At 32.1% G+C, this 27,803-nt stretch overlaps 1 non-coding gene across 9 annotated transcripts; it reads left to right on the top strand.

Annotated features, from left to right (window-relative positions):
* The first annotated feature begins 6,585 nt into the window (after positions 1–6,585).
* LOC112766676 (uncharacterized) lies at positions 6,586–27,754 on the top strand. Of its 9 annotated transcripts, none has more exons than XR_011875059.1 (11): positions 6,586–6,837; positions 6,973–7,026; positions 7,339–7,424; positions 7,553–7,635; positions 7,883–7,935; positions 8,446–8,495; positions 10,396–10,467; positions 11,756–11,891; positions 26,481–26,603; positions 27,190–27,250; positions 27,490–27,754. It is a non-coding gene; the product is annotated as an uncharacterized protein (transcript). The 9 variants fall into 9 exon arrangements; XR_011875061.1 differs by having other exon boundaries at positions 7,883–7,930; XR_011875063.1 differs by having other exon boundaries at positions 6,681–6,837; positions 7,536–7,635.
* The last annotated feature ends 49 nt before the right edge of the window (positions 27,755–27,803 follow it).

Genomic DNA, 27,803 nt, shown 5'->3' on the forward strand with positions numbered 1-27,803 from the left:
TGAAAATGGAGTCACGTGTGCACGTCGCCCATGCGCACGCGTGGAAAGCAGGAAAGTTATAGTGACGCGTACGCATCGCCCATGCGCACGCGTGGATGGGAGAAAAGTAAAGTGACGCCTGCCCGTTAGCCACGCGTACGCATGGGTGCGGTTTATGCCTCACGCACAAAACCAGCACAATACCTGCATAACTCTTGGGAACTTTGGCTGGGCACTTGAATCAGTACATCGACGCGTACTCGTCGGCTAGGCGCACGCGTGAGAGGGTAAAAATTGTGAGTGACGCGTGTGCGTCGGCCATGCGTGCGCGTCGGAGTACGTTTTACCAAAAATTTTACTAAGTTAAAAAGGCTGCAGAATTACATTTTCAAACCCCAAACTTCCAACACTCATAACTTCTTCTACAAACTTCCTTTTTCAACCATTTTTGAATCGTTGGAAAGATCGTTGAATAAATTTTCATAAAAATCTAATTTTGAAAATTTTCAAACTCCGTGGACTGAGTTACGGACTGCCAAAGTTGGTCAAAAATCAATTTTTACCCCAAAATAGAAATTCCCAATTTTTCTAATGTTCACAAGCCAAATTCATTTTCACTCATCCAAATGACCACAACCCAACTACATTCACATAATTACACCCAACCAAACCAAACCTACCTCCTCTACACAATTTCACCCAAAATTATCAAATTTCACACTTCAATTCCTCAAACCTTACTATTCAATAACCAAACCAATTATTCACACATTCAATATCTAAAATCCATCCAATCTCTTATATCATCACACAATACACATATCAACTTACCTTCCTTAACTCTTTCCCGCCTCCAAACCAAAATACACGACCTCCGGCCCAAATTCACAATTTAAATGCATATTCTACAAACCAATATTCATTATCCAATTCATCAAATTCTCAAGACACCACACATACAAATTCACACAATTCTCAACCCAATCATCAATTCTCATTACATAACAACTACGCATATTAGTACCAACCATTTGCACAATCCAAACTTAATCCTAGGGGTATCTAGCCTAGGAATTCTCATCACACCACACGGTACTTAAATGAAACTTAAACCGTACCTCTTGTAGCCAAAATAATTGAGTTTTTTCTTGGAAGACTCCACCAACCCTTAGCTCCAAGTCTCACCAAAGCTCCTCAAGCAACGCCAACCTCCCAATTGTGCACCAAAATCACCAAATACACTAACATAACCAATTTCACATATATACATCAACGTAAGGTTCATGAAAATGATAAATCATAAGGGTTGGAGGGTTTCTTTCCTTAACCCACTGAAGTTTGTGATGCATATCACCCATGGCTCATACTAGAGCATTCCTAAGCAACCAAAATCACAAGATTTCCTCAAAACCCAAACCAAATTCAAATTTAAAGAGAAGAACAAAAACTGGGCAGAGGACAGTGGGATACTCACCACAAAACTTAGATAGAATTATAGAGAATGAGAAGAGCGACATGTGGCCACAAACGACTCGTCAATGGGAGCTCCTAGCTCAAGTTATGGTGATTTGAATTTTGATGGGGATAGGATTTTCTCTCTTCTTCCTCTCTTTACCATTCCAGCGCCCCCTCTCATTCTCTAGGGTAAATGAGCTAAAATGCTCATAACTAATGTTTATATATGTTGGGTCTTGGGCCCACTTGAGTCTGATTCACTTATTTTTGTCTGTTGACCCAATTTTAGGTCAAAACCTTCAAGATTGGAGTTTTAAATCGTATTTTAAATATTTCTAGCTTTCCAAATTATAAATTCTTATTTCTTAAAATTACTCACTCCTAATTAATTTTCTCAGCCACAGTACTAGACAGATCGTAGCCGGTACTGCCGGTCAAATTTTCAGTGCGCATTTTTACGCAAAAAATTATGTTTTTCGACTCAGAAAAATCTACTGAGTCCAAATATCATATTTAAATTATCAAATTCCGATTGCTAGATTTTCTAACAATATTCGCTCCTATTTAATTTATTATTTAATTAATTACGGTTTGACCGAATTTTATAGTTGACCGAACAAAAGATTTAAGTGACTGATAGAGTTAATTGTTAAGGATTAATCAAATAATTAATTTTAATTGGAGACTAAAGTGTGTGATTCAAAATTCTTTGAAAATCAAAATGAGTAAATAGTCTTTGATTAATGTAATGTTAAATTATCAATGTTTTTGCCCACTTAGATGGTTCGCTTGTTGGTATATTTTTTTATGAATATTTTATTTCGATCCCATTTTCATGAAAACTGGGAAAAAGAAAAAGCTTGAAGTGCATGTAAATTAATTGTTTCGAAATAGAAAATACTATTCTTTCGTGCTTTGAATGGAATGTTTGCTATTTGAAAAAAAAAATTGAAGCGCAAATTAATTATTTAAATTGTTTTGAAATAGAAACTACTATTTCCTTCAATGTTTTGAAATCTGTAGAAATTCAGGTATAATTAATTTCATGTGAAATAAATAATAAAAATTCGTTAGATGATAATTTAGATAAATTTGTAAATTATTTAACGATTCTTAATTATCAATTTCATATAATAAAATTAACTGCTACCTGAGTTTCTACCTTTAAAATGCCTCCTTCCATGTTTTGAAATGCCTCTTGCCGAAACAGTTATAATAATTTCAAATATACTAATTATAAAATTTAAATTAAATTAAATAACTCATAGTACCTTAAAAATAGGGACATAATTCATTAAAAAATTAATATAATAAATAATTAAATTTAAAGAATGTTAAAAAACTTATATTTTAAAAGATGAATAACATTTTTCAAAAGATAAGCACTTGGACTTGTTTCTTTAATTTTTTTTACTGATATCTTTATTAGCGACTTAATTTTCTACGGATAATTTTAGTGATTTAGTCTATAAAAAATAAAAAGTATAGGGTTTAAATTTTGTGCATGTACATTTTAAATAATTAAGTAAATACTTTTACAAATTGTTTTTGTCATATGTTTAAGTTTTTTGAAATTGTTCTTGTGAGAATATTTTTTTGTTAATGTCTAAATTTTTCGTTAAATATTAGTGGTTGTATATTTTAAAATGAATACTAGCAAATTAGAATTAATACTCAAAATGATCTTTGAAATTTGGCATCGGTTTTAAATTGGTTCTCGAATTTTTAATTGACTCAAATTGAACTCCTAAAATTTAAAAGTCTACTCACATTATCCCTTTTGCTTATCTCTATTAACGGCGTATTTAGCTAGAACGTTAAGTGACACATTGGTTAATAAGTGGTCTGAAACACTTATTTGACATGGTAAAATTTATCATAGGCTCAATTTAGTCCCTTTTAATAAACTTAAAACCCTAATATGAGAGCCAAATTTTCAAATTAATATCATTGTTGGGTGTTGAAAAAGATGTTGAAAAATACCAGCTAAAGTTCTGGGAACTGTAGCAGGTCTCATTCACATGAAAGTTTCGCAAGGAACCCAAATCGAGCTAGAACTGGAAAGGTTCTACACTGGTGTGGTTGTGAGATGTCTTCCGTTTTTCGTTGGTCCGAAATAGAAACAAATCCAAAGAGATCATTTTTTGGATGGCTAAACTATAGTGTAAGTTCTTGTACTGCTTTTTTTTTTTTTTCAATTTACCTCTTCTTTTTGTAATGTATGCTTAATTTATTCTTATAGTTTTTGTTGTGACAGACATTTGGGAAGAGATGGTGTGAATTTTTTGTATGGACAAATGATGAAGAAGAAGAAGACATGACTAAGAGAAATGAAGATGAAAATAGTGTTGAATATTGGAAGATAAATGTGGGTTAGAAGATTAGTGCAATTGAAACTGAAATTAGCATTTTAAAAGTATTAAATAGCATTTTAAGTTTTTCTCTTATTTTGTTTGTGTTTGTAATCGTTGGATATGTCGAGTGTATAAAAGGGATGAGTAAAATTTAATTAACTATGTTATAAATCTTCTTTTTTAAATTATGTAATTTACAAATTTGTTTTATAAATTAGAAGTGAGAAATTGTGATTGAACTTAGAAATTGACTGAGTATATTACACATATATGTTTTTTATTATGATATTTATAACAGTGGAAGAGATAATATAAAATAAAATTAATGAACTAACTTGTCATATATACCAAATTTTTAAATTGTAAAATAAATTAAAACAATAAACCTTTAATCTGAATTTATAAAGTAACCATAGTCATGACAATAAATATTCTAACATATAGAATAAATCAAGAGTGATGTCTAGAATATCATTATTATAGACACAAAATAAAATGATTATTTAAAAACTTTTAAAACACAGTCTAACATAAAATATTACAAAAGAAATAAATAGCCACTAACACACTCATAAATAACCACAAAACAACCTCAAAACACATAACTTCAGATTATATTTATCAATTTCATCTACACAAGATAATATAAATTGATCTTTATTTCTTTCTTGGTGGTTTGAAACTTGGAATGGGGACAAATTTCATAATCCCTGTTTGGTGTGTCCCAAAATTAGCTTCTTGCATTGGGTCCATACACAAAATTGCTATTCTTTTAAACGGCAACTTATTGAGGCCTTGTGACTGGAGGTGGAGGTGAGCTTAGGGATAGATTTGATGGAAGCATCTACATGTAATTGGAAGTATTTGATTAATTAGGGTTAAGCATGTGAAATTTTAGAAAAATAATTAATTAAATTATTATATAATGTTACCTGTTCTATAATTTTTTGCTATGAATAAGTGGATTGGATGAAGTTAATCTCTGAAATCTATGGAGCATCAGCAGTTTGTGTATTAGCAGCTACCGCAACATCATTTGATGCATTTGGGTTAGCTCCATCTTGAGATGGATTTAGCTACAACAGCTGCAGCAGCAGCAAGAGCATAGGCAATATCGCCAGTTTTTCTATGAGAGTAGCTTCTTTTAGTAATTTTTCAGTGAAAATATATCAAATTTATTTTTATCTAATCCACTCAACTTATCTGTGTTATTCCTTTCATAAATTACACTGTCATCCTTCTTCATAACAAAATTGCATTCATGATGATAGATAATAGATCACTTATCTACAAATAAGGTTCAAATAATTAACAAATTAATTTCAAAATCTAAGTCCTTTTAAATTATGCATCAGTTGCTGTCATATTAACATTCGATTAATTTTTTTTTTTTTTAGTGAAGAACTATACGACTGATCTATTTCAAATTTTACAACAAAAATATAAAAACAAAAAGAATTAAAAATATCTCAACACAATAAAAATGAGGAAAAAAATTCATATACAAAAGTCATCCTTTGTAACAACTACATAAATAACCTTAGTTATATATACATATATCTTTATAAGACAAAATTAAAAACAAAAGCATACAATACAAAACAATACCACTTCTAATATACTTGAAAGAACTTAAAACCTTTTGGTTGTTCATGGTTTATATTTGAATTTTCTTTACTACTTACTTTTTGTTATCTATACTAGAGTACCACCCGCGCTATGCGCGGTTATATAATTTATCTATATGACTAATCAATCATAAAAATTGATATTAAAGAAATAAAAAAAAAGTCTAAATTTAAACACAATGATATAAACATGTGTAATAATAAAAGTCAATCCTTCAATTTAAATATGTTAATGTATGTCCAGAAGCTTCACTTCTTTACGAATAATAAATGTCTAGTTAGTTGCATTATAACGTAATTTATTTTTTCGTTTAAATTATTTTGAATTTCATTATTTTATTTGTTGGTGTATGATTATATTTTTTATTATCTAAACAAAGTGGAACAGAGGACAGTTAAAAATAATTTATAATGCTATTTAAATTGTGATTTCAATTTATAAAAAATGTTTGAAATATAATTTTTTATTTGTAAATTTTGTTTAATCAGTTATATAATTAAATTGTAAAAATACTACTTAACAGTTAGTGTATTATAGTTTCCCTTATAGTTATTCATTCTTTTTATATCAATCTTATTTAAAAATCAGGATAATGGTCCTACTTATATTTTGAACTACAAATATTCTATTGTACTAATATAGTATATAGTAAATAGTTACTTTACTATGAATTTTCTTTAATTTGATAATCATCAATGTATAGTATAGTAATATAGTATAGAAAAACAACTGAAAGATCAATATTCTCAATATACCTAAAACTTTTTTTTATCGTATATAATAATTGTAATAATATAATAATTTCATAATAATTATAGTAATATAATAATATAGTGCCAATACGAATAGTAATATAGTATGTACTAATATAGCATATGATAATTTTAAAATACATTTGCATACAAAATGAGAATGACAATGCATGGAACTCACTTAGGTGTCAGCTCTTTAATTCATTATATTTTTTTTATGTCATGTGTCACTCCAATAACAAAAAGCCCAATTAGCTTATAAAAAAGACATGTTGATATTTTGACAGATGTCAACTATTTGTAATAAATTTTGATAAAAGATTACACATGTCCTCCTATCTTCTTCTTTCTTCTTCTAGTAGATCACAGCTGTGTCTTGATTATATCCTATTACCATCTCTACCTCCCATTCATTTAATGAAAATTAATTCTCACCTACCGTTTCACCGCATGGGTGCCACTAAATCAAGATGACCCACTATATATATAATGAGTAGCTGCAGATACTTGTAATTATAATCACTTTGAAAAAATCCTTTTATTTTCTTCGAAAATGAAATTTCAGAATCAATCATGTATTGTTGAATGCGATATCACTAAAGATGTTGAAAAAACTCGCTCAAGGCTGGCTTGAACACAGTTTTTGGGGAAAAGCTTGCATGCATCAGGTACGATTCAGTGATCGGTTTGAAAATTCTTTGGGATCTGCATTTTCATATTACAATTGTAAAAGGCGTTAACTTTTGTATGTTTGTTATGGTTTCGTAATGTTTGAGTTTAATTATGTGTTCCAAAATGATCAGATTGGCCCAGCAAAAAAAAATGGTGGGGAAAAAGATCACCGAAACTTAATTGAGGTGATGTGTGATCTCTTTATGAATTTACTTTTTAGTCTTGATTATTGCTAATATATTATCGAAAACCGTATGCTGGTCACCATTCCGATATAACTGTTCCTGATATAAGTGGATAGAAACAATTTGTTGTTTGTAAAAAATAACCATTGAAAAAATGTTACAATTAGTAGATGCGTTGGTAAAATTGTGATCTGATTAAGCTTCAACTATTTTAAATTTAATTTATGGTGGTGTTACTATTTGCTTGTGTGCGTTGGTGTGTTTCTTCGGGTGAAGAGAAATTTTGATGACGTTTTTGTCTCTTTGTTGAAGCTTTGTTTGGGTGAAAATGCGGCTCAAAAGATAAAAATAAATTGTGGTCTTGGAGGTTCAATGCTACTTGTATTCGTGTTGGACAGGTTGTTTTCCCTTTTCTATGAAAGTTGATTTTTCTTAATTTCATCTATCTCTTCTATGATGCTCATAATAGTAATTTTGATATTTTTGTTATGGCTGTTCTCCTTGTTGAGCGTTGATTTGAGCATAGATGCTGCTCAGGAGATGAAAAGGGATTCTGAACTTCAATAAGAGATTTTGATATCTAATGCCAGTTGTGTTCGCTCTGAACAGGTATTTTTCCATTTATATTCTATTATAATCACTTTCCATTATTTTGCGAGAATGTATCAAATGCAATGTTCTATTTTGAAGTTGAATAAAAATGCAAAGAGTAATCTGCTGGTGTTGTTAGTTTTGGCTTGTGTGCATTGGTGTGTTAGTTCGGTTGAAGAGTAATTTTGATGGTAATTTCACCGTTGATTTCCTTTGAGTGAGAATGGATTTCAAAAGATGAAATGAAATTCTGAATTTATATCAGATCTGTGGAGCTCTGATGCTGTTGGAGACGTGTTATTCCTTTTTTCAAGTTATGTTAAGTTTCCTTTTCTCTCTCTCTCTTTTATGATGCTGTTTTATGATGCTGTTGGTATTCTTATGTTAATTTAAGTGAGGATCTTGCTGATTAAATGAAAATAAGAGATCAGATTTGGATTTCTAATTCTACTTGTCAATTGGTTTTTAAAAATGTGTTTTCCATTTATATTATTTTATCAATTGAAAATGATATAAAGCACAGAGGCAGAAACGAAGAATCCTTCTAATGTAAGGCTTGCCAAAATTTGTTGGTATAGAGAAAGACAACTATGATATGGTCCCATGATATAAAGTTTTAACATGTATGCAATATAGTTATGCAGAGGTTTAAATTAAATAGCCATCATCTTTTATATTTTAAAGTAACTCTTGAAGAATGAGTAGCCATCATCTTTTATATTTTAAAGTAACTCTTGAAGAATTAGTTGTTAGCGCAATGTATCTTCTCTCTTGTTTTCCATAAATTATCCGTGTGTTTGATCATCGTTGCTCTAAATTGTTGTGCAGCTTAGGAAGTTACCAAACCAACTATACTCAAGATCTGCGAAATGTATTGTGTAAGTATTATAACATATCTTATACCCTCCTTTTAACATTGGTTTAGTGTATGTGTTTGCTAGCACGTTTTTTTGCCAAGCAGGTGTTTATATATATATTACTTATATATATATTACTCTTGAACGGTAACATTGTTATGAAATTTTAGATAGTCTTCTGCATAATCACAGATAATTTTTTCATATTATGGATGTTAAATTCTGATAGAGTGATTGCCTCAAATGTTATAAAAAGACATTTTTAAGAAAATTACTTTATCAAATAATGGATAATAAAGTTATATCCTCACAGTTCTAACAAATTTTAAATTTAGACTTCATATATTCTGTTTCCACACGCACTAAAGTTAACATGACTCGACTTATGAAATGCTAACTAATGTTCTTGTGAAGTCATAAAAAATAAAAATGCACCATCTTTTGACTTATGAAAGGCCAACTAATGCTCTTGTGAAGTCATAAAAAACCAAAATGCACCATCTTGAGGTCAGATTGATCGAGGGGATACTATATAGTTGTTCTACTTGTGTGACTCCTTTTCTGGGGGTTTAATATGAAATTCACCTGAAATAAAGAAAGAGAATGCTACCTTTTTTAACTGTTAGTTAGAAAAAATCACTAAATGTGACATGAGTTCTGTCGATGAATTTGAATGAACGACATCTGAGCATATACTTTTCACATGTTTAATGCCAAATGAACGACATCTGAGCATATACTTTTCACATGTTTAATGCCAACCTAACTGATTTACTTGCTAATATAGTAGGATTAGAGCTATTTCTGCAAGCGGTTGTGAACTTTAATTCCAAAATGTCATTTTTTGGATTCTTGCTCTCTTTTTCTACTCAACATATCTGGTTTGAAAATATCACCTGCAAAAAGAATGATCTGTTAGGTTAATTATGATGGATTTGTGGTATATTGTTATAAGGATGGTCTGCCATCCCATATAGAGATCATTGTGAATTTCTTTTATGCACATTACAAAATGCGCTTCTATATATATATATATATATATATATATATATATATATATATATATATATATTCGAATGGAATTTATTCTGATGGAATGCTACATTTAATACCTTACTGATCCTATATGTTCCCTTTAACTTGATTGACTAACCCACAACCAAGAATTATACATTGATACGTCCACCTAAAAACCATGAAATTAGAACATATCCATATATTAAAAACATATGAGGATGTTGAACTAAGAAGCATGCAATTGGGACATACCTTATGGGTGGTACTCGCATTATAAAACTACTTATACAACGTTTCTAAATACTTCTTTGAACACCACATTGTTTGTTTCTTTCTTCTCTTTTTCTTCATGACATATTATGATCTTGAGTCCTCTTTTATTGGTAACTCTTGAAACTGCAACATATAGTTGTCCATGTGTGAATACAGGTTTTTTTAATATCAAACCAACATGTGACAACGACTGCCCTTGATTCTTGTTAATTGTCATTGCATAAGAAACCATGATAGGAAATTGTCGCCTTTGAAATTTAAATGGTATCCTATGATCAGAAGGGGTTAGGGTCATTCTAGGAATAAACACTTTTTGGCCAGCTCCTTTCCCTGTTAAACTTTTTGCTTCTATTATGTGCTTTCCAAGTTTGGACACAACCAATCGTGTGCCATTACATAGACCTGCTGAGTGATCTATATTTCTTAGTAACATGATTGGTGTCCCTACCTTAACAGTTATCTCATGGTTTGGTACTCCTGAGCATCTAATAGTGTTTAGGAACTCTGGTGTGTGAATTGATGCCAAAATATCATTATTTGTTTCAGATTCAGAAACTGTATCAGAACTATAATAAGTCTGAGCTTCGGATGGGTTCAAACTCATCATATAATTGTTTATTTCATCTACCAGTTGTAGTGTCAGTGCGAGGATGGCTTTGTCTTTTACATGTGAAACACAGCTTGAACCGGAAAATAATTCAGGGTAAGTTGCTTTACATATCGAACTAATAGGATCATCCCAATCATGTATCAATATATCATGTATCAATATATCATCTGGGATCTTGATCTTATCAATACCATCTATAGATGATCCACATTTGCCATCTCCAATGCTTAAAATCCAATAAGCAAATTCTCTTAAGTCATTGTTTTCACAATTGCTATTGTCCGCTTGTAAGCGCATGTTTCTTGTCAAAGTCAACAGCTTACAACTATCCCATATATATGATGAGTTAATTGTAGCATTGACAATCTCTTGCCTACTACCTTTGGGTATTACTGGTAGTATTTGTCGAAAATCACCCCCAAAAACCACTGTCTTTCCTCCAAATGGTTGTTCCAAGCTTGCAATATTGTTGAACCTCAAAATATCTCTCATGGTCCTATCGAGTGCTTCAATACAAAGTTTATTGACCATAGGAGCTTCATCCCACACAATAAGCTTAGCTCTAATTATTAATTCAGCCAATGGAGTATTTTGCTTTATGTTGCATGTTGAAAATTCATCCAAATTGAGTGGTATTGCAAAGCGAGAATGTGCCGTCCTACCACCGGGTAATAAGAGGGATGCTATGCCACTTGAAGCAACTGTCAACACGATTTGACCCTTGGACCTAATAGCTGCAGCAAGTGTCTTCCAAAGAAATGTTTTTCCCGTACCACCATAACCATATAGAAAGAAAACACCACCCTGCCCACTATTCACTGCTGTCATCACTTCTTCATAAGCTCTCTTTTGCTCGTTTGTAAGTTGTTGTACATACACTTCATGTTCAGCAGTCAAAATTCGTTTATCGTACCGAAACTCATCAGAAATCAACTTATTGTTTCCCCCATTCATAATTTGCATCAAACTTGTATCAATATCAGGGAATGGCATTGATGGAAAATCTCTTAAGCTCTTGTTATAACTCTTGAGTAGTTTTTCAATTTCTATCAACGTCAGATCCCATAATTCTTCATCTGTAATTTGTAATTCTGTTCAACAAAGTGTATACACCGTTGTAAGTAATAGTATGATTTTGAAGAAGATAAAAATTTGCAATAAAATACATACATCAATTACATTTACATCTGTCTTATTATGACCGAGATCATTATTTAGTTAAATATACGTTTGTTTTATCTCATGTAGTTGATTATTATATTTCCCACATTTATATTGGATATTTTCAACTCCGCTATTTGGATGTATATTATCTATATAGCAATATATTTTCAGCTTCTTATGATATCTTCAATGCTTAATAGAATTGGATTTTTTGCAGGGCATATATACAGCAAGATGCAGAATAAGGAAAAAGGATACACCCTATTGTACACTTCGATATAAGCATTCATGACCATGGAGACATTTTGTGCATAGTCAACTTCAGATATAATTTGTGGCTCAACCACCTCGAGGTAAGTATGTCATTTAAAAAGAATTTGTTTTGATCCATGTGTATATTATTTTGTTAGTAATGTTTATTGTTAATTTAGGGAATTGTGTCCATGTCTTTTTGTTTTGTATGAGATTCATACTTTATTTTGTGAAGTAAAAATATATTATAATCTGGCACATTCATAAGTCAACTAATATTTATTGATAGAATTATACTGATAGTTGTCTAGTAACATTAATAGTATTGACAAACTGATACAAAGATAAGAACACTTATTTTTCTACAATTAATAATAATAACTATAACAGCATACCTTGATTGTTAAGTAACCTTCTTTGCCGATGAAGAATGTCATCAGATAGCATTCTCCGTGTGTTTTCCCATACATGCTCCGGCCTAGCCATCGAGTTAGAAAACAGGAGTGTTGCATAAAGCCTTCTTAAATATTCTCCTGAGCCCCAGTGACTTGCTTCCTCTATAGCATCAATGTATTCTTTATCATCAGCCAAAAGTCCATATGCATAGCATGCATCTCGAAATGTCGAGTAGATAACACCATCAATAGTTCTAATTTGTTCATAACTGGTAGGTCCTCTAACAAAATTTAGAAGTAGTCTTAGGTAGTAAATTTCTCCTGATCCTGGAGGTACAAAGAAAATACGGCCAATAACTACATGAGATTTTCTTGGAAACCATTTTCTAGTATTAGCCTTCCATACAAACTTAGAAGGAAATTCCACATACGTCAAAGATCGAGCTTCAGGGTATTTTTTGTTTGCCTCGAACCATCCTAAGAACATGGATTCTTTCACAGACTCTTTCCTAGCAACGTCATCCAGGTTTTCATCGTCTTTGAATATCACTGGTTGTTCACCAGGAAGGTGAAAGCCTAGCCTTACCACAGAAGGGTTCCTATAATGAATGCTATACCCGAAAATTCTCCATGCAGCTTCACACGGGGATATGTACCTACAATCATAATACATACTAACTTCATCACACTGATCATTATCCGCATCACTTGTGGCACTTTTGTAAAATGAAGCTGTTACACGGTCGTGGCCTTTATTGACGTATTTAAATAGATACTTAATCGATCTTGACTGGTTACACCATTCAACATTTATGTGAGCACCATATTTCAATAATAACTTCCTATTGTGAGGCACGACATATCGATTGTCAAGTTCCACACCTGATTTGGTTATTATTTTGCCATCATCCCTGCGCCTATAAACCGGATAACCGTCTTCATCAATAGTAGTACTCGCAACAAATCTCTTAGGAAAGTGCCTCATGCATTGACCATTTTCCATGCATGGTGAATCTTTCCTAAAACTACCACATGGACCATGCATCATGTGCTTTTTCACTGCTTCGTAATATAGTGGATCGTTGACCTTGTCGGGTATCTCAGCACTTATGATCCGGTCTATGTCTTCTCCCGTTGGAAACTTGTCATCATGATGTAGAAACAACAGAATATGTGCATGAGGGAGACCGCGCTTCTGAAACTCGATTGTATACACAACTGCAAAGGAGATTATGTACAAACACATGTATACAGGTTCTTAGACATTGTGTACTTCCCATTAGTTAATACAGGAGATGCTTTTACATAGTTATATGATGAAAAACGACAACGCTGGTTAATTTCATAAATGATTGTCTCTTTATTCATACAAATCTAGCAAACTTTTTATAATTGAATGGAATTCGCAATTTATAGTTTCAAAAACTTCACTGGAACTGAAATATATAAAAAATGTAGCCATCTTAGGCTGCAGGTGAATTCAACAGTAATTTAGTTCCCTATTTTTACAGTTCCATATTTTCTTTTCATCCAAAAATCTTCACATCACACATTTTAATTTATAAAGGGTTTTGTGTATATGTGTTAAGGTATTTTTTGGAAATAGAAATTTCTAGTGTGGATTTGTTTAAAAACGTGTGATAGAAGAAGTTAATTTTTTATTGTATAAAATGATTGGTTGCATAAAAAGTCAAAATATCTCCACAACGAACATACACGTATTGGAAAAGCTAAAAAACATGCATATTAATATTAAAGAGTAGGTAACGGGACATTGTTTACCTGCACTAACGCGCCCAAATATTTGGTTCTTTCTGATGTCTTGGATAAGTTTGTCCAACTTAACTTTGAAAGCTCTACATACCATGTCTGGTCGGTCTTCTGCATGTAGTTCTCTATTCTTAAGAAAATCTTCTAATTCAGGCCATTTCGGATTACATGTGAATGTAAGAAAAAGGTCTGGATAGCCAACCACCCTGCAAATCGCCATTGCATCTTGGTAGTTCTGTATCATGTACCTAGGCCCTCCCGTGAATGAAGAAGGCAGGATGATACGTTTTCCTCTTGACGCAGGTCTAGTTTCCCCACTTAACACTGCTTCGGATAAGCCCTTGTACATTTCACACCTAAACTTTTCTTGATCAAGCCGAATGTAATTTAGTCTGGCTGACTCAATCATGGAGAATCCGTCTACCAAGAATTGCTGAAATAACCTTCTTGAATAGAGCAATGGAGATGCATCGGCTAGCCTTTCTCGGATCCTGAACGCAAAAAAATCCTTCATTGAGACCTCTTGCCTACCCTTATCTTCTTTACCACTTTTTTTATTTAGAGGAATGTCTTCCTTGAATCCATCCTCTCCATATGGAAACAATAAAGGGTACTGCAATGCCAAATAGGCTGGATTTAGCTGATTAATTCGTTGTAGCCTCCCACTATGTGTTTCAACCACAATGTCTCTATCAGTTTTGGTAAAATCAAAGTCGCCTACTATCAGCGCAGCAACCTCATTAGTGGATGGTAGGTTATATCGCCTACCATCTTTACCCCGTTTGCCAAACAACCTCAACTTCACTGTGGATGTGTAGTCAGGTCCTATAGACTCCCGAACCATTCGAAATGCCTTGACCAACACGTTGTTATCGTCCAACATCTTCTTCAAATCTCTAACAATATCTTCATGTATTTTGTTGTTGTCTTTTCCTCTGTATCATGTTCAATCATTTTCGAAATTTATGTAATTGTGTTAGTTAAATGAATAGTTTCATATTGATTTAATCAACACATAATAACCATGGCCATATTTAATTTCGTTACGCACCTTATCACTGCTATACGATTTTGAATTTCATTTTGTGTATCGTACACATATAATTGTGCAAATCTTGCCATGCACCCCTCTTCGGGTATAAGGCTACCCATCAGATGATAATTCTCTCCATATAGAATAAACGTGCGTGGCCCTTTGCTGTTTGTTATAGTTCGATCAATCTTGGCACCCATCGAGGTGAATTGGAACATAGAGTTATAAGTCCTAATGTTCTCACGGAAATGCTTGCTTTTGATGTCATCGCCATATAACAACTCATACAAAACCTTGGGTGCTTCTTGGAGCTGAGGAATTTCAACTTGTCCTCCTCTGCAACAGAGAGTATATGTAGGGGTAGATGTGTTGTATTGTTTTTGTGACCTTTCATCGTACCAAAACAAAGCATGGCAATATTGACATTCATGAATTGCATCTCCCATGTGCCAGTACTCTACATGATAATAGACAACTTAGCCAAATTGTCTGAAAACTAACATTCAATACATACTTGTGGCACATTAAGGTAGGTTATTTTCGGCCATATACCTTCGTTAGGATTATTTGGAGGCGTGCTTGCGCATGCGTCATTAGTAGCTGGTCGATTTGCTGCATAATAGATGAAGTCAAGATATAGTTTTGAGGAAAAAGTTATCTTGTGTCACTTAGTTAGATTATTCCTCCAAAAAGTCTGTTAAGTTTATGCATATATAGTATTTGGTATTCTGTAAAAGTAATTGATGAAACAAATGTTGCTTATGCTCATTAAATTAAAAATGTATTTTTACTCTGACTTAACAAAAATAAACCTCAAGAAATTAAAAACACTATCTTTTGAAATTTAATTTTGATAAACTACCCTTGAAAAAATATTGTTACCAAACCAAATCTTTGTGTTTGAATTATTTTCAGTATGTTTATATTTTGGTCTATTAAGTAAATAGTATATTCGTCATTTTAAGGTTACTTAATTATTTAGGTAGCCTTAGTTTAAAGGAATGTAAACTAAACCCAATGCATAACCACTGAAAAGTTGAAGCTGGAACATTTTTGTATTCTTTTAAAAAATTTTGGATCCTCAATAATTTTTAATATTTGGTTTGACAAAATATCTGTTATTGTTTAAAGATAACCTTTTTTAACTGGTTTACTTATTTTGGAGAACTTTGTGGGAACTAAATATTCTTGTTCATTTTGTTCAACAAAAAAATGTTTTACATTATTAGAAAATTATATTTTAAAAAGTAAATTTGATAAGCTAGTTGCTTCGAATAAAAGGCTGTAAAATCCAAGCTTTTGTGTCTGTGAGAATCACTTTTAGGTGTTCATTGAATTTTTTTAACATAATAGCCAGTTTTGCTAAATAATTTTACTTTATTACTTATGCAGAGTGAGTTTAAAGGAATATGAAGTAAATCCAATACATAACCACTTTGAAGTTGAAGCTAAGACATTTTTTCACAATTTTTTCTAATTAACACAATTAATTAGGAATCCTTCTCTAATATCTGCCACTTAATATTGTATATAAATTTTCTTACCCATTGCTACGTTACTCTTGTCCATGGAGCCACCCTCGTCATGACCTGATCCATTTGAATTTGAATTAAAAATTTGTGGCAATCTAGTTTTTGCCGTGGTTCTAAGTGAGGTTGGAGTTCGCGTATTTATCCTGGAATATGTTTCTGCAATAAAATTTTTCAATTGTAAATATGGTAGTAAGATTTGAGTGTATATATTTAGTTTATAGTTGAGGAACTAAATAGTCTCGAAGCAACAACCCCTAAACAAAGGAAGATTATCAACTGAGTGTGTGTACCATGTGTGAGAAGATTTGATGCCCCCAGGACTATATGCGTTTGCATAGTACACTTAAAATTATCTATCTTTTGAACTATATCTACTTGGACCATACCATTTGCATCAATGTCGTTAAAAATTATTGTACTCAACATAAATAGCTTGGAACTAACCTGATCGAGTATTCACATTTCTTTTTTCAGCCAGCTTAAGAGCCCTTTCCCTCCTGCAAATTTTCGTCGTCTCTGCACTTATGTTACCTATAGGGTTAACACAATACATGTCATTTCCAAGCTTTACATCCCACAAAATTTTTATCTGCTGACTTCATAAAAACCCCGTATCCGGGATTGCTATTTTTTTAACAGTTTGTCTAGATCTAATAATCAAGTCGTGACACTATATTATGAAAAACAGTTCAACCTGTTGGAAAAATCTATAGAAAATGAGTTAACCATATCAAAATATCTAGCCTCTCGAATGAGCACCATGACCACTGCCACCCACACACTCATGATAAATTGCTATAGTAATTAATGGGGACCTTTTGGACGTACCTAAGCTGCCGGAGTCTATGTAGTGGTGTTTTGCAGTATCATAATTTTCCTTATCCTTGTAATGAGTTCCATAATGAGTTTCTCTTCCTTTTTCTAAAATTTCTGCATAGAAATCGAGTATAAAGTGAATCCATTTTTGTAAGACAGTTTGCTAATCTAAAGAACTTCAAATGTTATGTTACTCGCTGCTTCATTGTGCCCTTGTTTTTTTTCTTCTACTGTAACACTTGAGATAGAAGACCTTGAGCTTCTTCCAGTCATCCTTTGTTCAAGTTTATCTGAAAAAAAAGTCCATCTTAGGTTTTTGAGGCATGTTGATATCCCATACATGGTTACATAGCATATTCCATATACTTCAGAATATGATGAACCTTATTAAGAATACTACCAAATTTTCGTCTTTAGGATATTATCTAAGTGGACATTATATAGTGATGAACATTGCACAGATTTCACTATTTTTTATTAAAAATTTACGCACCTGATTCTTGTGAAGATGAGCTATGGAAGATTTGCTGCAGAGGTACTCGAGTGTACAATGTCCTCTGAGAGTCTGATTGTGATGTCTTCAACTTCTTTCTCTTGTCATCCATGATAATCTTCCTTTTACACCTAGATATGAATGAGGAGTTTTGGTCCATTTTAACAGTAGTCCTACATATAACTTCTAGTTTAAAGTTTCTTTAGCCACACACGGTCAGCCACAGTATTTTGTTAGCTACACATGTATTGTTGAAATTTCTACTGGTTTGGATATTTTGGTAAACGTCTTCACTCACTAAAGAAACCTAAACTACTATCTCAATGCTGGTGTTATCTTTGTTTCTTATATACCCCACTGTATTTTTTTTTCCCTTGCCTCTTGACCTAGTTCTTAGGTTGATTAATTTTTTGATTCACCACTATATCGTGCTAATATCTGCATTTATGGTTTAATTCAATTTGCATTAATATTCTGGTTTTAACCATATTGTTTTTTATGAATTATTGATGTATAGATTCCTTCTTCGTGCTAATATCTGCATTTATGGTTTAATTCAATTTGCATTAATATTCTGGTTTTAACCATAGTGTTTTGATTCCTTCTTTGTGGACTACAAAACACAATATATTAATAACTAAAAAGATCCTGTTTCTTTTAGGGGTAAAGTTTATCTTTTAATTATTTATTCATTTTTTACTTCTATTTTGACTCTTTTGATATTATAAACTTGACCATTAAAAATGTTTAAAAAATTTCTATTATCCAAGCTTACTCCTTTTTGTGTTATGTTTTGATAGTCTTTTTATACCCTCATGTTGCCTTTAATATCTAAGTAATCAACTTTCTTAGTAATTTAGCCTCCATTACAGTTTTTTTATCCTACTATATTTGTGGTGGCCAAGCTTATTGTAACTATTTGCAAAACCGTTTCCAAATGGTTTATATTTCTTTGTGTTTAACTTAGTTACTATCGACTGTATGAGCTCAAATTAAAAATGCGTATGAGTGTTCAGAGATCTATATTATTGTGTGGACATAAACACTCGCAATATTGGTGTTACAACCAAATCTTATAACTATTTATATTAATGAGTAGATACTAAGCCAAGACACTCTAGGAAATCACACTAAGCAATGACCTAATACACTATAATATAATACCCTAAGCAATGACCTAATACACTATAATATAATACCCTGCAGATTATATTCTGCTTTCTTATAAAATATTGTAAACTCGAGAGTTTCTTTGACAAAACCATACACTCAGAACCAAGACAAATAAGAAACTAACTATCATTATGCATCCACTATAACAACTGAGGATGCTCTGACCTAAAACAAAATACAATAACATAGATAGACACAACAAATTTTTTGGAAACATAAGCTTGGTTACACAATATAGAGACTTTCAGAGTGCATGGTCATGGACTTGACGTGTACATTTTGTTGCCAAGTACGGTGCATCAGGTGCTCCCTCCTAGCTCCGTTCCACTTAAGTCTTGAAAGCAAAAGATCTGTCCTATCAGCATCATTGGATCCCCCAAAACGACTCCTACACTCCATGATGGAAATGATATCCTTTCCGATGAACATAGATGGATTGTAAGGAATGCCAAGTCCTGTAACTCGGATCCTCTTATCCCAATTAAGCTTGTCCTGTCCATCATGCTTAATTTCCCAAACTATAACTTCCCTTGAGAAGCCTATATTACGATAGGGTATAAAACCAACCCCATCATGCAGATTTGTAAGAGAGTGATAGGTTGATCTTGCATCAATTGGAATAATGCTTTCAAAAAACTGCCTTTGTATCATGGAGAAAGATATTATCAGTGATGGTTCAGTGAAGTTGGTTCCTTCCCAGCCAATCCAGTAAACAATTCCATCAACAATGATAGATTTTGGCCCCAACTTTTGGACGTCACTGGTGAATGATCCGGAATCACACCAGTCATTCTCAAATGAACAATATAAACTCCAGCCCAAGGTCCTATGTATGTAATGGCGCTTAAAGACATGCACAATTCGATACTCCATGGAATCATACAAATACCCAAATGCAAAAACTGAAACATGATGACGGGAGTGTTTTTTGGACTCATCAAATACATATTTCATCATTCCAGTGAGTGGATTCCATATGAGTAGCCTTGAGTTAAGTCCTCCTTGAGATAATTTTATACAAAGAACTCCATGGTCTGAGCCAATAAGTGAGTAAAAACCAAGTTGGTTGATCACAATTGGAAGGTTTAGCTGCGAGTGCACTCCATCATTTACATCAGCACGAATGAACCATTGAGAATTTTCGTCTGCTGGAGGGTTCCCAACACCAACAATGACATTGATGTTTTGACCCTTTTGTTCAGCCCAGTTCTGCTTCACAAAGTATGGTGTGTTAAGCCTGAAATTCCAAGACTTGTTGAGTGTCCTACACCTGCCAACAGTCTTAGGATCAGCCTTAGTTAAGATCTTCCATACTAAGTCATCACCAAGATATGGTAATGGATTTTTTTTTGGAGAAATGCCACTCATTTGTGAAATGCAGCTTGTAAATTTCTTAGTGAAGTTTCTAAGTAGAGAGGAGTGTTTATGTTTTGTGCTTGTATCCATTGGATTAGATGTCGTTTATATATAGAATGATAGGAGGTGTACTTCATGCAATCCTAAATCTATTATGAAGGGTTTAGACTACTTCATAATACATATATTCCTTTTTTTATTTACTTTTTTGTCCAAGGTCTATAACAACTATCTACTACATGGCTACATGCATCGATACTTGCATCATATCTGTATGGTGATTTCCAAATACCATGGCTTTGCTTTTGTTATAATCTGTCCATGCTTTATTTATATATTTGTTAACCTAAAACATGAAACATGTTAAGTGATGTGATATAACATCTGGTTTGCACATTTAACCAAGAAGATATACACATTGCCATTTGCTGATTCTCCTTATATAGCTGTGACTTTTTAACTTAATTATTAATTGTCACTTTTTAACCTATAAAGCTATAAAAATAATTGTTTAATTGACCAAATGTGTAGTCTCCAAAAAATTACATATAGTGGTTGGTAACTATGCTGATCCTTGCACACATTTGTTATGACTTCGTTGCATTGACTAAAGACATAAAAGGCTGATTAGTTGCAAAAACAAAACCAGCAAAATCAACTTTCATTTTTTTATATTTGAATGCTTAGAAAAGTAAAAAAAAAAATTTGGCTAATGTATACATATTTTTATATATATGATTACTTAATATGTATTTGTTGTGCAATGTGCTTTGATTTGACTAAAGAAAAAAGATTAATTATACGTATAAAGAATGCCAGCAAAAGTAGCTTTCATTTTCTTATATTTGAATGCTTTGAGAAGCAAAAAGAACTTTTTGGCTAATGTATACATACTTTTATATATATGATTACTTAATATGTATATGTCATAATGATTTTACTGCTATTCTGTATATCCTCTTCAAAAAAAAAAAAAGAATTTGATAAGAATGGGCTACAAACTCTTGGTAAAAGTCAATGGGTTCGAATATATATTAAAACTATTTATGTGGAATCGTGCTTGGATCACTGGAAATAGTTGATAGTCATTATGATTTGATTGCCAGTCTTATGTGTTTTACGACTATTTAATCTTATTTATCCTGCTCCATAAAACTTAGTAAGATCCCTCTTTTTGCAGCTTAAAAGCATCTTGGTGAAGTTTTTAAATAGAGAGAAGTGTTTATGTTTTGTGTTTGTGTCCATTGGATTGGATGTCATTTATATACAGAATGATACGAAGTGTATTTCATGCAATACTGTAGCTGTTTTAAAGGGTTTAGTCTACTTCATAATACATATTTTTGTTTTTTTATTTACGTTGTAGTTGATTAGTCTATAACAATGAGCATTTACATGCATCGATACTTGCATCGCATCTATACAGTGATTTTCAAATGCCCATTGCTTTTTGTTATAATCTGTAGTGATTTTCAAATGCCCATTACTTTTGTTATAATCTGTCGATACTTACAACAAAATCAGTCTTTATTTTCTTACATTTGAATGCTTAGAAAAGTAAAAAAACTTTCTGGCTAATGTAAAGTTACTTTTATATATATGATTACTTAATATGTATCTATTGTGCAATGTGCTTTGAGTTGACTAAAGAGAGAAGACTGATTATATGTATAATCCAAACCAGCAAGATCAGCTTTTCTAAGAACAATAGTTGCATTAAATCTAAGTGTCAGCCTTTATTTTCTTACATTTGAATGCTTAGAAAAGTAAAAAAATTTTCTGGCTAATATACACATACTTTTATATATATGATTACTTAATATGTATCTATTGTGCAATGTGCTTTGAGTTGACTAAAGAGACAGAAGACTGATTATATTTATAACCCAAACCAGCAAAAGTTGCTTTCATTTTCTTATATTTGAATGCTTAGAAAAGTAAAAAAAGTCAATTGGCTAATGCATACATACTTTTATGTATATATGATTACTTAATATGTATATGTCATAATGATTTTACGTCTATCTTTGTATATCCTCTTCGGAAAAAAAAATTTGATGAGAATGAACTACAAACTCTTGGTAAAAGTAAATGAGTTTGAATATATATTCTTTAATAATATTTATGTGGATTCGTGATTGGATCACTGGAAATAGATGATAGTAATTATCTCCTTGGTTGCCAATGTTGTGTGTTTTATGATTTTTTAATATTTTTTATCCTGCTCCATAAAACTTAGTAAGATCTTTCTTTATGCAGGTATAATCCTTGTATTGTATAGATGGAGAAATTCTTATTAAGTCATATTATGAGAATTCAATTTGCTTGTGGACCACATCATGATATCTTTTAGAGTCTTAGAATATAGCCCTAAAAAAAATACAACTAAAATTCAATTTGATATTCTCTGAAAAATAACCCTAACTTTCAAATTCATTGAAAAATAACCCTAATTTTCCAGGTGCTCTAAATGTGTAAATGCGTTGACTGTTGAAACCATCATAATTTAGAAACCCGATGAATTTACTTCCAAATGCGTGTGAACAAAATAAACATGAAATTGGATTTATGGGTGATAGTGTATGTAAAAGCCAATGCTGCAGCATCCTTGGCTATGCAATATAATGTATCGTCTTTGTCAGCTAACCTTTTTTATTGTATCAACTTGATCGGTTATGCCATTTGAAACTTTCAAAGATTATGCCATTCAAATGACTATCCTTGTTGCAAGTACTTTACTCTTGGTTTGACACTCCTTCTGAAATATTTCTAATTTCATTATAAAGCTTTACCCCTGATTTGACCCTCATTCTGAAACATTTCTACTTTCATTATAAAACTTTTAGGGTTTATGCGTATAACATACGATAGCTGTACCCATATTCTATCTGAAAAAAAAATATTTATATTTCTTGTCACTTAGTCGAGCAATTAGTAGATATATTATTTTATTCAAGTTATCCAATTTCTTTATGCCTTTAGATCCTTTGCTTTTTCGTTTCTACTTATTAGTGAAACCTGTTGAACTATCTCTAAAAATCATATATGGGGTCTTTCATCATTGTAATTGTCGAGAAGAATTTTTTAACTTAATCTGTATAAGGATCCATCAACTTTATCTTACTGAATGAGGATCATATCTTATTTGAAAGACATCCCTTTATGGACCTTGTCATAAAAAGATGTTGAAAGTTTTTATTGGGATTGCTACTATAATTAGTCAGACATCCCTTTATGGACCTTGTCATAAAAAGATGTTAAAAACCAATATAATCTTCTATTTCATTTACGTAGCATTTTTTATTATTAAAATTTTTTTCAGCACAATAATAAGCCATATCTAAAGAATGGAGTTTAATTAATAGTTTCTATTACTTTTTCATAAATTGAATTCCCATTCAAAAACCAATCTGCTTTTCTATGTTATTTACCTTGCAATTTGAGAAACACATTTTAGATATGGCTTTAGATATAGCTTCTCCAAGGTTGAAAATCATTTTGCACCATAATTATACATGGTTAAAGAATGAAGTTTAATTAATAGTTTTTTGTCCTTTGTACACCATTCTATAACTCGCGTTAACTATTATGAATAGGCTTCCCAAGCATCACACAAATGAGAAATAAACTCTAAAAAAAAGTGATATTTTGGATTACTTGACTATATCAATAGTCGTCGTCAATATGTAAATAGTCCTTGTAAATTAGAAACTCCCATTTAGGAGGTTAGTTGTATTTAATATAATGTCAAATTTGTGTTAACTTATAATCCATCACGTAAAAAATAAGTTCTAACATCAATTTCTCTGTGTTCCAATTTTGTAAGGTATTACTCATCATGGATTATGTTTAAGACATATATTTTCATACACCATAACATAATATTATAAATCATATATAATATAAGTCTCATTCAAAATATATTCACGATAATACATTGTTTTTTGGATATCATTGCACATAAGCAAGTCTTCTGATCCCCAAACATAGAACATCTTCCAAAACAAATAGTCTATGGTTAAACAAATACAATCAATATTAAATAGCTTTGTCAACTTTAGTTAATACTTAATTATCCGCCTCAGATGTTTGAGACTTTAGTTTTTTCCCTCCCTTTCGGGTGAACCTATTTGTTGAAAGCTGGCATTCTTCATCAACAACCGAACCATACTTCAAACTGCCGGCAATTCTTTTAGCTGGTGTTTTGTATTTGAGACTTTCAACACAGTCTTCCATAGAATCCTACACAAAGACATGCATAACAGTTCATTTAGAATAATTTCAGAACCTAAATCACGTTTTTTTATATATTCAAAACACGTGCATATACTTACCACAGTAAGCTGAGGATCATTATCATTCTTAAGATTAACAACATGTCCGGACATCTCCAGCGTGTTGCTACCTCTATTCTCCTATTTAAAGTGAAACCCTACTCGTAATTAGATATTAATGTACATTTTGATAAAAAAAAAATAATTGTATGGTCTGGAAAAACATCAACTTATTAAAGTGGAATCGGTATACACGTACAGTGATGTTCATAGATGTGCTAACGTCCATTTGCTGAGGCTTGTTCTTTGCAACTGTTTCTTCATCATCACACACTTTCATGACTGTGTAAATCTGATCATAGTGTTTTATGTTACCACTTTTCACATTGATTTTGAAAAGCACCATTCTATCCATCATGTTGTCTAGACTTTTAGGGTATTCATCCTCTTTAGCATCCTGAAATCCCAATCAATAATTAGATGTATTTGTGTGTATATAATTTATAATATTTTGAAAAACAAAATTATAACTTTAATCCCTAATAGCATAAGGATTTGGTGTGCTATATACATCCTCTTCTACAATTTTTTCAGCTGTTTTCCCACACAGCTGGTTGGTTTCTCTGTCCCACAACAACAATGTAATGCTTCCGGTACCATCAAAGACCATGACCTCAACCTTATATCTATTGTTTCACGTGATAATAGCAATAATAGTTTTAGTACAAAGATCACAAATATCAAGTAAAATGAAGATGCTAATTGTTAATAATCACTCAAATTAAGAACACACACCTGAGTGCTGCACAACCATGGGTGTGGCCACACTTTGCACATTCGTACCTATTCCCAATAGGAGTTTCCACCTTTTTTGGACATCGCCTGCATGCTTTATAAAACCAATCATCCTTCCCAGCATTGATTGAGACAATAGTACCTGCAATCCAGGTTGGCCCCTCCTGGGAAGCATTACACACATTAAGACCTTTTACCTAATAGCTTATCTGATTTTTGAAACAGCATTAAAATTCATAATTACAATAACTTTTACCTCAACAGACTTCAAAACTTGTTCGATCGTTTTCACAATAGCCGTGCCATTGTTGAGCTCATCAGTCCCAACCCATGAACTTTGGGTCGATTGATGGCTAATCCTCACTGAAGTTGACTCAGAGCCGCTCATTAGGCTGCAATTCACGTGTTAAATGGTTAGACAACATACTGTTACCAAACCAAATCTCTGTGTGTTACCAAACCAAATCTGTGTGTGTTTGAATTATTTTCAGAATGTTTATATATTGATCTATCTTTTAAATAGTATATTCGACATTTTAATGTGACTTAATTATCTAGGCAGCATTAGTTTAAAGGAATGTAAACTAAATCCAATGCATAACCACTGAAAAGTTGAAGCTGGAACATTTTTGCATTTTTTTCAAATTTGAAAGGATAATTATGGATGCTCAATCATTTTGTATATTTGGTTTGACAAAATATCTGTTAATAGTTAAAAGATAACCTTTTTTAACTGGTTATCTTATTTTGGAAGAACTTTATAGGAACTAAATATTCTTTTTCATTTTGTTCAACAAAAAAATGCGTTACATTATTAGAAAATTTTATTTTAAAATATTCTTTTTTTCATTTTGTTCAACAAAAAAATGTGTTACATGAATATAAAATTATATTTTAAAAGGTAAATTTGATAAGCTAGTAGCTTCGAATAAAAGGCTGCAGAATCTAAGCTATTGATAACCTACCCTTGAAAACAATGTTATATGACCACAAAACATTCAACTTCTTTTTAAAATGTACTGACCTTTTTTTGAATGACATAACTTCTTTTAGTTCTGGGTTGACATGGACCTTGGACAGTTCAAAGTGGCTCTGCACTGAAGTTTTGCCATTCCATCTGGTTGCTTTAAAATATTGGAGGATCACAATAAGTGGTTCAAGTCGATCTTCATCAAGGTGAGGGAGTATCTGGTCAACAGTTTCGCCAAAGAGAGTACAACTTAACCTGTTCTTCCTGTCATCAGCCCCAGGAATTCAAGCTTACTATATAAATAAAAAAACCAAATAAACAACATACATCTCTTAATAAAAACACATAGAACTTACTCCAAGTCTTCCACAATAACAACCAAGCGCTTAGTCTCTATTCCCTTGCTAGTTACTAATTCTCTTGGATCTTCCTTTCCAACAATTTCTCCAATTATATCTACAAAACAATAAGACACACACTTTTAGATATGGCTTTTCAAGTGGTTATAAATTTTCTGCATATCTATATATCATTACATATAGTATTAGACTCACCAAACAGTTCAAGATCCTCTACTTTCTCGACTGTATGCATCTCTGCAAGGTTCCTAAATCGAAATGCTTCCAAAGGAAAAGTTGGATTCTCTATATGTTCAACCCTTGTTCTATGTGAAAACACAAGTACCCACCTACTAACACCGTTTTTTTTCTTGGTCATGTTGTCAACAACTATGAAGTTACTCATAGTATACATGTGGAACTCAAGAATAACACTAATGTATTTCTTTGCCAGTGATCTTGGTATGGTTGCATAAATCCTGCCACCCTGTGACAACGAAGTGAATACTTAAAGAGTGAGTATATCTTTAACATGTTTAAGTCACAACAATGACATATAAAGCACAGTTATGTTTTTGTAATAAATGCTCCTACCTGTTTATCTTGAAGTACCATTTCGATGGAGCCAATCTCGTTGACATTGAACTTGTTTGGAGTTGTCCACACCCTTATTACAAATACTTTGAAATTCCATGCAAGTTTTTTGGCGTTCACATCTGATACTAAATCAAAATGTTCATCCATTGCGTTTCAGGTCTCCTACCAGGTTGAGAAGTAGTGGAGAGTTTCAGGTCTCCCGCCAGGATTGTTTAATGACAAAAAGTGGATATTTGAATTATATATATGACTGGTTTACTTCATGTGTATTGTAATGTCAGATTTACCCATTGTATGTTGCTTAAATTTCTTACTTACCCTGCATGCCACCTGTCATTCAAGAAACTGCTACACGTGTCGAGCATAGAACCATTACTTGTCTCCTATTATATATTAATAGATTTAACATTTGTCAAGCAAAAGTCATTCTTTTTTCAACTATACCTAGCATTGAATCAAAAAGTGAAATCA

Source organism: Arachis hypogaea, chromosome 17, assembly GCF_003086295.3.
Source record: "Arachis hypogaea cultivar Tifrunner chromosome 17, arahy.Tifrunner.gnm2.J5K5, whole genome shotgun sequence".
Classification (NCBI taxonomy): Eukaryota; Viridiplantae; Streptophyta; class Magnoliopsida; order Fabales; family Fabaceae; genus Arachis; species Arachis hypogaea.